At 37.2% G+C, this 11,880-nt stretch overlaps 1 protein-coding gene across 2 annotated transcripts in view; it reads left to right on the top strand.

Moving 5' to 3' along the window:
* Positions 1-913: 913 nt before the first annotated feature.
* Positions 914-11,880, top strand: part of LOC129767229 (serine/threonine-protein kinase meng-po) — a 46,305-nt gene continuing 35,338 nt past the window's right edge. For both annotated transcript variants that reach the window (XM_055767898.1, XM_055767897.1), the window contains exon 1: positions 914-1,816. The gene's annotated coding sequence lies outside the window, so the exon portion shown is untranslated. The remainder of the gene's footprint in view (positions 1,817-11,880) is intronic.

Below are 11,880 nucleotides of genomic sequence, written 5' to 3'. Positions count from 1 at the left end.
GAACCAAAATCTGATTGCGCATTTGAATGAGGGATTCTATTCGAACAATAACCTTGCTTAACACACTAATAAAGCAACAAAATTTCGAATATGCCTATATTTATGGAACGCTTACAAGTCTTCGAGAGATGTACTTTCCAAACATGGGTAGCGAGAAAAAATCTTGTCTAATCCATATGAAAACATGCCAACATAGTCTCCTTTATTCCGGGCGGCGACACATGAGACGGCCAAGTTTCTCGCTTTATTGTGGAGGCTACTTTACTTTTCACTTGCTATTTAATACCCGAGTCGATAACATATGAGGATACGAATTCAAATCTCATCTAAGTGACAAACTATAGTCACGCCATTCGCCTGCAGGAAAACCGTGACTTGAGTCATCTCACGTCATTCGCCGCGCAGAATAAAGGAGATTATTAATTTTTTTTTCGAAAAAAAATACCTTCATTTTGTAATGCTCTTTCAAATCGTTTGCGTTCTCTACATAGTAAAATGAAATACCTAAACAACCGAACGGACAATTATCCATCTACTGTATACTCACGTTGAATGTCAGTAAACATGTATCAATCACGTACTGCTTCCTGATGCAGCTTCTATTAATATGACCCATCCAGTGTCCATGTTTTACACTACCCGGCGTTTGTTTCTATCAATCTCTCCTCAATAACTTAGTAAAAGTGCTTCTCCCGTATAAGCCGCTTACGATTTTCTACAATATCCTCATGTGACAGTATCTGAGACTCTCACTTGATCGTCGCTCAAGACGCTTGAAATTCAATCTACAATCTCACTGTAGTTTTACCAACATCCATTTAAAAATAGATCTCTAGATCCGCCGCGAGAGTGAGTGAATTGTTGTGGCCAACAGCCGGATAAACGCCACAAGCTTCAGTCTAACTCTTTCTCCCGTTTCAATCGGCTCGACAGTACAGGATTGCAGTGACACTTTTCCTCGGGGCGGCAATCGATCACGCTCCAAAGGAAATGCTAAATTTGCCCTCCTGCTGGAGTGCCACAGTGATTAGAAGACACGTGCGATGATCGTCAACTATGGATTGATCATCCTCGATCGTATGTTGAAGTGGGAGGAAAAAACTGACCTGAAAAACTCGCACCAAATATTTGAAAAATTTGAGGTGTGAAGCCAAGAAATGGTATGAGAGCGCGAGAGCAAAGGGAAATCGGTGCAAAAGTCGGTGCCCATATAATTTTAGAATCGGCTCAGGCTCCATTGGAGTGCGGATCGTACGAAATGACAACTGATTTTCGCGTATACTTGTACTCTTGGGTGCCGGACGAGCTGTTCGTGTTAATTAATTGCTGGTGATGCATTGTGATTCAAGTGATATAGAATATTTCCCCGATGGTGACGTCAGGCAGTTTCAAACAACAATAATTAGTGTCAATTATAAATGGACGAATTTGAGTTCAAACCTGGGTGCTAAATTAAGCTGAGAAAATAATCCAATTGCTACAATAACACTCACATGTGGAAAATTGCGGTATTTATTCAGCCAACGCAACTCATTTTCCGTGTCAAACTCGTGTTTCTCATTATGAACCGTGAACCTTGTGTAGTGGTCGAGTAACTCAAGGGACCCAAATCGATAACGTTCAGTGTAGTTGGAGTGATTTTCTGATTCTCTCAGAAAACGGAGATCGTGAGAACGAGCGATCGAGTTTTACCCAAGTGGGGTCAGTTCTGTGGTGGGTGAGAGTCCACACAGACACCCAGCGGAATTAGGAGCGTCTGCTGAAAATCGGTCCTCCCCGCCGAATAGACAAAGGGAGAGCTGTGGCCAAAAAACAGGTACGATTGTGTCATCGTGTTACGGGAGAAAACGCAAAGGGTTAGGAGCTTTGGTGCTCTGCACCTCATTTCTCCGAACCGATGCCGACGGATTTGATCGCAGGCCGTCTGGAAAACGTCTCGCACCCGGTTTGTTTGCCGATCGTGTGTTGGAAAACACCATAAATTAAAACTCGAGTTCTTTCTGAGAAGCCTGACATGAGATCGAATGCAAAGCAAACATTGCATCATTGTATTGGGGTTGGCGATTATTCAAATTCTGTTCCAGATAATCGCAAGAAAGAAATATTTTTGGAGATGTTTCTCCGGAAGATTAATTTAATGTAAATAAATATGAAAGTGAGTATTTAATACAACCAGTCGGAGTTCGCAGAATCGAACAATGGATGTAAACTGGAAAAACCTTTGAAAGTTCTATCTATGATTCATTGACAATATTCTGTACTCTCAGTATCCCTCCAAACTGACCTGAATGACGCATCCTACAACTATCATTAAATGATATCTCAGAAAAATCTAGATTTTAATTTTTATTATTTTTCGACTGGTAAAGACCATTGTCGGGATAGGTAATATATTTTATGAAAACAGTATGACAGGAAGCGGTAGGACATTGCTTACTTGAAGCGGGGGAGAAAAAAAGGTTGATAGTAAAGCCTGAGAAAACTATCGTTTCAGATACTAGCGGTGAATGAACTTTCCTGTTTAAAGCTTCTATAGTATAAAAAGTAGAAGATGAAGTTGTTGATTCATGCAAGCCGGGAGTATTTCTGTACCCGCATATTTTTTCTAAATGTGTTTTCTTAACACCGGCTACAAAAGCGTTTACGAACACAACGCTTTGGCTCGGTTATTCAAGACTGCATTGGAAGATGTGCCTCCACATTCTCTGCTCACTGAATTTCTACGCATACCGTTTGATGATTAGGCAAAATATTTGCTGCGATAATCGATCGATTCAATAATATGCGTTCGCCGTCAAAATCGAAACTGAGTGCCTGAAGTTCATCAAATCAAGTAAATTCGCGGTTTGAGAAGTATGTACACCTGAGAGATGCAATAACTTCAGAGGGAATTGTTAAATACAATGGACAAATTTCATGCCAACTCGTCTTAGGATTTGACATCACCATCTCCGATAGCAACTTTGCATACTTGAAATATTCGGAAAAGAATTAGACTACTCTTTGAAGAAAGCCGAATTATTTTCTTAATTTTTTACAAAAATTTATGACTTGGAAACTTGATACCTTCAAATTCTCGTCAAAGGATGAAATGTAGAAAATTGTTTAAATTTTCACAAAAAATACCAAAAATTTTTTTGGAAAAAAATTTAGCTAAAAAAAACTTTTGTTGAAGACGTCAACTTTCTACCTTATATAATTTTTGGAATATAAGTCATTTTTAAATAAAAAGTCCTGAGGAAAATTATGTTTTGCTCGTAACATTTTTGTGTGAAAATTCTCACGCTTGACATGTTCTTGACATGTTTCTAAATAGAAAAAAAGTTATCAGAGCATATAAATTGTGATAATTTATACACAAAAATGTTATGAATCTTCCTATGTATGGGTGACTTCTTGAAAATTTTAAGTGCTATTTATATCTACTTGTTCAGAATTTTTAAAACACATTTTTTCGAGAAAAATGAATTTTAATTTTCAAAATATTGTTTCTTCAATGACACAATTCTTGTAGGTACAATAGAGATTGTTTGTGCAAACTGTTTGTGCAAACAAACGGCATTGTTATGTCGGGATCGTTAAAAATTCTCCATTAGGCCAAAAGGGAATCCATCGGGAGGAGAGTGGTACCACTGAAAAGCCGACCTAGAAAGTACCAGCATTGATAATTGTTTCCGCTTGAGGCATCGGAGCAGCGGCCACACACACATATATATTTTTTATATATATAATATTTATTTTCATATTCAATATTGGATAAATATTGAATATTTTCATATTCAATATTGGATGCATAAAATGGAAAACGGAAAATGTTTCGCATCGCAAAAATCATGTAATTTTCCAGCGATTATTTCTAATGTGTGATTATGTGTTTTTCGTACATAGAGTATACAAAATGAAAAACGAAAAATCTCAAATAGCGAAAATCTAGTTTCGAGCGCTTATCGCTCAGTTGCTGGAGAATTCAAACTCATTGTTTATTCGTCTCTAGTTTGTCTTCCGGATGTTTCAAATAGTTCTTCGCAGAATTCGAAATTTTAATAAAGCGAAAAAGTTTATCAAATACTGTGATCAATGTATTTTTGTAAATTCTTCAATCATGTGCAATCAACGTAAAATTTCATCTTTCGGAAACTTATGAGGGTTACAAACTCTCACCGGCACACGATGTTCACTCAACAATTTCACAAAAGGGAAGTGGGTCGAGTGAAATTTATGTAGACTGATTGGAAGCGACAAATATTTTGTCTATCGGTAATGGTATTGAAATTAAATCACAGAGTTTAAAAGAGTTTGAGAATTAGTGACAAACACTGTGTTATGCGTTATTCATAAAACAAACATAAGGAAGCGAAGAATAAATTTTGCAACAATTTGCTTAATTGCTTCTTGTGTTCAATATTTGGCTTCGCTACATACAAGTTGATCGTAGACGTTGTGCACAAAGCGAACGTTGCGAACCCGCATATTAATCATGACTTAGATGATTTCAAGCAGGTACCCATAAAGTTAACGTTAATAACTATTTTTGCCGCGAACGGATTTTGGGGATTTACATACCAAACAAATCGGAAATTCCCTAAAAATTGTTTCATATGCTATACATTACAATCCCATAGTCTGTATATGGTTTAAATTGATGTAAATTGGAAGCATTCCCATTTCCTAATACATTTGCTCTGTCCGTTTGTGTGCTTTTCCGAACAGAGCTGTAAATAACGAGCAACTTATTGACGAGCAACGAAGGGGAAATCGTAAGAGTAAAGTCTCCGCGAACAAAGGGAAAAGAAAAAGAACGAAGGGGAATATTTGCCTAGAGTATAACCAGTGGATCTCGCTGAGGCAAAGTTGCATTCTTCGTGAGGAAATCGACTGAATAACATCGTTGCAGGGTGAGCTGGACGACGAGGAATCGAATGCCTCTCTCAAGACAATGGGGTTGGAGGAGTAATATGATGGATACAGTAAAGTTTTCCAACGGCCTTTTTGAAGGTTAGAGACGAATGAACTGAAGAAGTTTAAAGTCTCAAGCCAGGAAGGAAGGCAAACTTTCAGTATCGTTCTGTATTCAAAGCAATGAATACCGCTTGTTCTTCCTTGTTTTGCGTTATCACGTGTCTTCGTTTCGAATTGAGCTGTGGTCGCGACCAAATTACTCACTCGTTGATGTCTCTGGGATTGCAATCACTGCATCAAACTGACGCCATTGCATTAAGGTTCTGAGCTACACAATTGTGTCAAGCTAGGTTATCGTCAGCTCACCAAGAAAATAAAAGTTCTGAAATTTTATCATCGATTTGGTTTCGCATGACGGTAGGAAAACTCTCTCCACAAAGGATGACAGCTAAGCTAATCGAGACAGGCAATAATAATAGAAAGGGCTTCTGTTGAGAAGAGCGCAAAACAAAGATATATGGATATTTGTGTGCGTACGTGCTTCATAACCCGTACGTAAAAATAGTGCAACTTCGCTACGATGAAACCCCATTTGTAATGATAAATATAAACAAGGAGGAGGATAGCGGGAGGAAATTAGTTACGCTAGGGTATTAGTAATGAATCTCCTCTGAGGCAAATATTCAGCCTTTTTCCAAGCAGTTAACATTATTTGTTTTCTGTCATCATAAAGGCTTCGTTGATGCCTTTGACATTGCATCAATGCATTGAACTGACGCTATGGTGAAGCAGGTGTTAAGATTGTGCACCCAAAAATTATTTGGTGAATACCAAGTTATTCAATAAGTTATAATAAGTCATTAATTTATTTGGGCTCGCGTGCAAACAGAGTTTATTTCGTTTATTTAGTCACCAAGAAAGTAAATGTCGTTCTGGAATTTTGTATGTGATTCGGTTTCGCTTGCCGGTAGCAAAACTTCCTCTACTAAGGATGACAGCTGCGCTTGTCTCGAGCATGTATTGTTCTGCAAGCACAAGAATGAATCATCAAATAATTTTCGTCAAATGATTCTACAATAAAAAAAAAACATTTCAGGGCGACCAAACTAGTAGAATGGTTATTCAAAATTTTCGTAGCATTATAAAATAATATCCACAGTTATAAACAAGTGACTTCAGCGTAGTTCTACTTCAACAATGCGGTCGTGTCTTGAACACAACCTCCTACAATTTTTTTTCCCTGTTGGGTGTGAACCACTGCGTCCATTATTTTGAACTATTGTGGTATACCCCTTTTTTATACTACATCTCAAGCTTATCTACTACTTATTGATGAAGGAGTAGACTGAAAGCTATAGCGTGATAGGTGCCAATCAGGAATAATCTGTTTGATAAAATTTATAATCCTGATCGGCAACGCAGACCAAATTTCCTTGGGCTCCAGAATAGCTTTATCAAGGTGTTGAAGTCTGCGTCTAGTTTGAGCTCCGCAGTTACAGAGCAAATGTTCCGAGGTTTCGCTTTCGGCATTACAAAAGCGACATATATCATCTTGTGCTAAACCTATGTTCTTAAGATGGTATTTACTCGAACATTGTCCTGTTACAAGACCAGTGAATGTGCATAAGTCTTTCTTATTAAGGCTTAGCAGCTGTTGAGTAATTTTAATACTCGGAGTAATAAATTTTTTCGCCTGTTAAAGTTTTGCAGCCATCCAATTGGCTGTCACTTCCCGGTCTTCCCATTTCTTCAGCTCACTTTTCAACACAAAGTCAGAAAGTCCACAAAATGTTTCTGGACCAGTGCATGGTGAGTTTGAGCCGTTCCTGGCAAGTTCATCTGCTCGCTCGTTGCCCTCTATACCGCAATGCACTATGGTCCAGGAGGTGCATTTAAGTGTAAATTAGCATCTAGAGCTCGACAGTGATTTTCTAGACAAAAACTGTTTTCGACAAAGTTGTTACATATAATAGAGCGCTCATTTTCATGTTATCAAAAATAGGGTGACCAAAATTGTGAATGAAATGAAAAATCTAACTTTCTTATCTTTATAGATAGAGGTAAACATAGTTCGACAATATTGTAGCTCTGGTTATTTTAAGTAACTTTGTGGAACAATATTTCTTTCTATCTCTTCAAATAACCGATATAGCGCTTTTTCTCTAGGTTGAGTTAGGGTTACCATGAAAAAAAAAGGTTTTTTTGCTCTAACTTTTATATGTGAAAATCTACATCAAAACTGTCTTCGAATGACTTTTAGAGCTTTCCAATCCACGCATTTTACATAATCTTTATAGATAGAGGTAAACATAATTCGACAATATTGTAGCTCTGGTTATTTTAAGTAACTTTGTGGAACAATATTTCTTTCTATCTCTCCAAATAACCGATATAACGCTTTTTCTCTAGGTTGAGTTAGGGTTACCATGAAAAAAAGGTTTTTTTGCTCTAACTTTTATATGTAAAATTCTACATCAAAACTGTCTTTAAATGATCTTTAGAGTTTTTAAATCGACGCATTTTACGGTACATAACTTGTATGTATCTTAATTCTACCCAAAGTTATTGATGTTTTTTCCCCGAAAGCATGACCTTTTCATTTGCTAGTCGTTCTTTTTGGGGCAAACATAATAAAAAATTATTGATGGCATTTTAAAGAGCAGATTTGATTCTACATAAGGTGTAACTTTCAAAAGAGTGTTATTTTTTGTATTTGAGTAAATTAAATTTGAAATTATGAGTGAAATTATGATGCTGCTTTAAAGTCTACGCTCACTATATGCATTTAAAAATTGCAACTTGTTCATTTATATGCAAAAACTCATAATTTCAAATTTAATTTACTCAAACACAAAAAATAACACTCTTTTGAAAGTTTCACTTTATGTAGAGTCAAATGTGCTCTTTAAAATGCTATCAATAAATTTTTATTATGTTTGCCCCAAAATGAACGACAAGCAAATGAAAAGGTCGTGTTTTCGGGGAAAAAACATCAATAACTTTGAGTGGCATTAAGATACATACAAGTTATGTACCGTAAAATGCGTTTATTTAAAAACTCTAAAGATCATTCAAAGACAGTTTTGATGTAGAATTTTACATATAAAAGTTAGAGCAAAGAAACCTTTTTTTTCATGGTAACCCTAACTCAACCTAGAGAAAAAGCGTTATATCGGTTATTTGGAGAGATAGAAAGAAATATTGTTCCACAAAGTTACTTAAAATAACCAGAGCTACAATATTGTCGAACTATGTTTACCTCTATCTATAAAGATAAGAAAGTTAGATTTTTTATTTCATCGTAAATTGTGGTCACCCTATTTTTGATAACATAAAAATGAGCGCTCTATTATATGTAACAACTTTGTCGAAGACAGTTTTTGTCTAGAGAATCGCTGTCGAGTTCTAGATGCTAATTTCCACTTAAATGCACCTCCTGGACCATAGTGCAATGGCCAAGAATCCAGTACAATTGTACCGAACTTATCTGACTCAATTGCCGTAAAAGGGAAATGCATTCCCAGACAATTTTTGAAGAGCACTTGAAGTCTTTTAAAGCTTTAAGTGCCGCTTGACTGTCAGAGAATATGCAGATGTTAGCATGTCTATACTTTCTTTTGAGGCAGACATTTAGACATTCTATTATTGCAGCTATTTCTGCCTGAAAAACTGATGGCCAGTTTCCCATAGCCACAGAGATTTTTGTTTTGGGACCATACACTCCAGCACCTGTTCTGATTCCCATTTTCGACCCATCAGTGTAGAACATGATTGAACCATTACGAACGTTGGGGCCACCTTCATCCCATACTGAGCGAGAATGTTCGATCACTCTGTATGGAATGCCATAATTGGTCCTAGGTTCCATCCAATCATTGTTCATCTCTGAGGCTGGTCCAATGGGTAAAAGATTCAAGATGCTCAAGTGACCAGTTTTGTCTCCGTCTAGTTTTTTTTCCATCTTTTAAGCTTTAGAGCGCTTTTTTTGGCCTCTAGCTGAATATATTGGTTCAAAGGTACCAGGTGAAGGATAGCCTCCAATGCCTTTGAGGGTGTACTTCGCATTGCTCCAGTAAATGCAATGCATGCTAGTCGTTGGAGTTTGTTTAGCTTTTTTGTAGCTACAGTTTCCTCAGTCTTTGGCCACCATACAAGTGAGGCATAAAGGGTGTGTCACATCAAATTGCATCACGGAAAAAACGCTGTAGAAATTTAATTTTTAGGAATTATATCTTCAGCTTTCGCTTATAATCAGATAAGAGTGTATAGATCACGTTGGCCATGCTTCACTGTAAATTTTTTCGTAAATTTGGAAAAATGTCGTCGAACAAAAAAGAGCGTCGTGAATTAATCCTGTGCACTCATTTCGAGAATCCGGAGTTGTCACATCGGGACATCGGTAAGATGCTGGGAATCGTCCAATCCACGGTCAGCTGAGTACTAAAACGATACTTCGAGAACCTAACCATCGACCGGAAGGTGAAGAACGGCAAAAATGGATGCTCCGTCAGTGAAAAAGATCACAAGCGCGTAGTTAAGCAGTTTAGACGTGATCCGAGAAGTTCGGTCCCAATAGAGAAATATTGGGCGATTATGAAGCAAGCCCTCCGGAAGAACCCAAAAGTTGTCAAATCGGAGGCGGACTTCAAGAGAAAATGGATTTCTGTTCAAAAAAACTACTACCTGCGTTGTACAGAACCTTATGGACGGGGTAAAGAGTAAGGTGCGAGCATACGGGCTTGGGCTCGAAGTATGAATAAAAAGAAAATACCAAAAGTTGTTTAATAGTTTTTATTTTACTGTCTAAAATTTTCAAAAGGATCGGTCTACTGGGCGAATTTCTACAGCGTTATTTTCGTGATGCAATTTGATGCGACACACCCTTTAGGTTATCCTAGGCTACACTATTGCAGTGTAAACCCACATAACCATTTTTGGTTTAAGGCCCCATGTTCTTCCTATCATTTTAGAGCATGCCCATAGAGCTGAGTTGGCCTTGCAGATTAATTGAATCTAAGTGCGCGTTCCAGTTTAGTTTAACATCTAAGATTACACCTAGATATTTCACTGAAGCGTTGCTTTTTATTTCCTCTCCCCCAATACGTAGAGAATGCAGATGCAGTTTTCTCTTTTTGGTGAACAGAATAATTGTTGTTGTTGAGGAATTTATGCTCAGATATTCTGTGATACACCAAGATTGTGTAAAGTTTAAGGCCATCTGCATTCTGCTCGATAACACGTCGTCAAACTTGCCTCGTACCATTATGACTAGATCATCGGCAAAGCACACAATTTCGAATCCTTTCACCTCTAAACTTATCAGAAGGTCGTCAACTACAAGTGACCAAAGGAGGGATGATAAAACCCCTACTTGTGGGATTTGCCCGATTGGTAGGCAAACTGGTATTTAGATAATGGGCGTTTGGACATAAATACAGAATTTATGTGTTCATACAATACTTTTTCCATTTTTCCAACTCCGTCTGCCAATGACGGATCCCAATAATAGCATGTCCGAATAAGAACCTGAAATTATTGAGAACCAGAACAGTGGGCCCAAAGCCCCAGTAAAGGAGGATGGTTGTAATAGCTGTTATCCATGGTTATTATGGAAAGAAAGTAATGGATAAACCCCTAATCCAAGGTGTAAAGCGACCCGTGCCGAGGGATGAATGGTAGAGGTGTCTAAACCCTGCCGATAACGGAGCCTGTGGAGCACCAGGGAACCCTCCACAGTATCGTCTGACCTTGCTGCATTAAACCGGTCACTGATGCAGCGGACCTTCTTTACCGCGAGACTCGTAGGACTTCTATGAATAATTCTTCAGTTCATTCGACTGTCAATAGTTTGCTTATAAGCCATATAACTCGTAGACATTTTATCTTTCGAATGAAGTGATAATCGTGTCACTTCGTTCAATCGACAGAGATGTATTGAGGGTCAAAACCTTGTGCCTCCAACATAACGCTCACGTTTTCGAATTCCCCCAAATATTAATTTATTCATTCATACAAAATGGATTCAGATTCAACTTCAAACAAATGATCACTAAACCAACGATAGTCCTACGTCTACCTTGCGTTTATACCACAGATAGAACCCACTTCCTGTTTTTTCAGAAGTTGTCAAACAAAAATGACTTATATTCCAAAAACTATAGAAGATAGAAAGTTGACGTCTTCGACAAAAGTTCATATTTTAATAAGATCTAAAACTTTGTTGAATACACTACACTGCCGTTCTAAGCATAGTTGTCCCATGTCACTTTTTGGCAATTTTCGCTTTTCTTTATTAACTATTCATATCTTGACTTAAAAAAAAAGATAAGTTGTATTTTTTTTTTTCAAAGCAACATTAGAAAGCTGTTGTTAGGGTTTTTTCCCTGTAAAAGTGCCCATCTTCTGATGTATGGACGAGTTGTTGAAAATTGTAAGGGCTATTCAGATACTTTTTTTTAGAATTTAAAAATAAATACGTTTTTGAGAGAAATAAATTTTAATTTTTAGAACAATTTTTTTTCAGTGAATTTTTTTTCAAATAAAATTGATATTTTTGATATTATTTGGACTGTGTCATTAATAGTGGACTCAATCCTACGGAGGTAATTTTCGATTACTTGTCCACGTATGGCTGTAATGTTTCCATGTTTCCAGCTACTCAAACGGCGAGGATCTACTGCTCAGCTTCACAAGAAGAAGTCTAACGGCGTAAAATTACATGATTTTGGCGGATCTCGAAGGAATCCCAACCGTTATTCGTTTTAAAAGCCAGTAACATTAGACAGGATAAGATTGACACTTTTTGTAAATTAATTTTGTAACAAGTTATTCGGTTGTCAAGCGAATCATACTATAAAACGGCGATCCTGAAACTCACACAGTTCAATCACAAAAGAAAAACACATGTTGAATGACATTCATGTTTGATATGTGTCAGGATATAGGATTATATTTTTCTAATCAAGTGGATTACTCTATATT

Source organism: Toxorhynchites rutilus, chromosome 2, assembly GCF_029784135.1.
Source record: "Toxorhynchites rutilus septentrionalis strain SRP chromosome 2, ASM2978413v1, whole genome shotgun sequence".
Classification (NCBI taxonomy): domain Eukaryota; kingdom Metazoa; phylum Arthropoda; class Insecta; order Diptera; family Culicidae; genus Toxorhynchites; species Toxorhynchites rutilus.
Note: the sequence above shows the minus strand (reverse complement) of the source record. Positions and strands in the feature narration are given on the sequence as shown.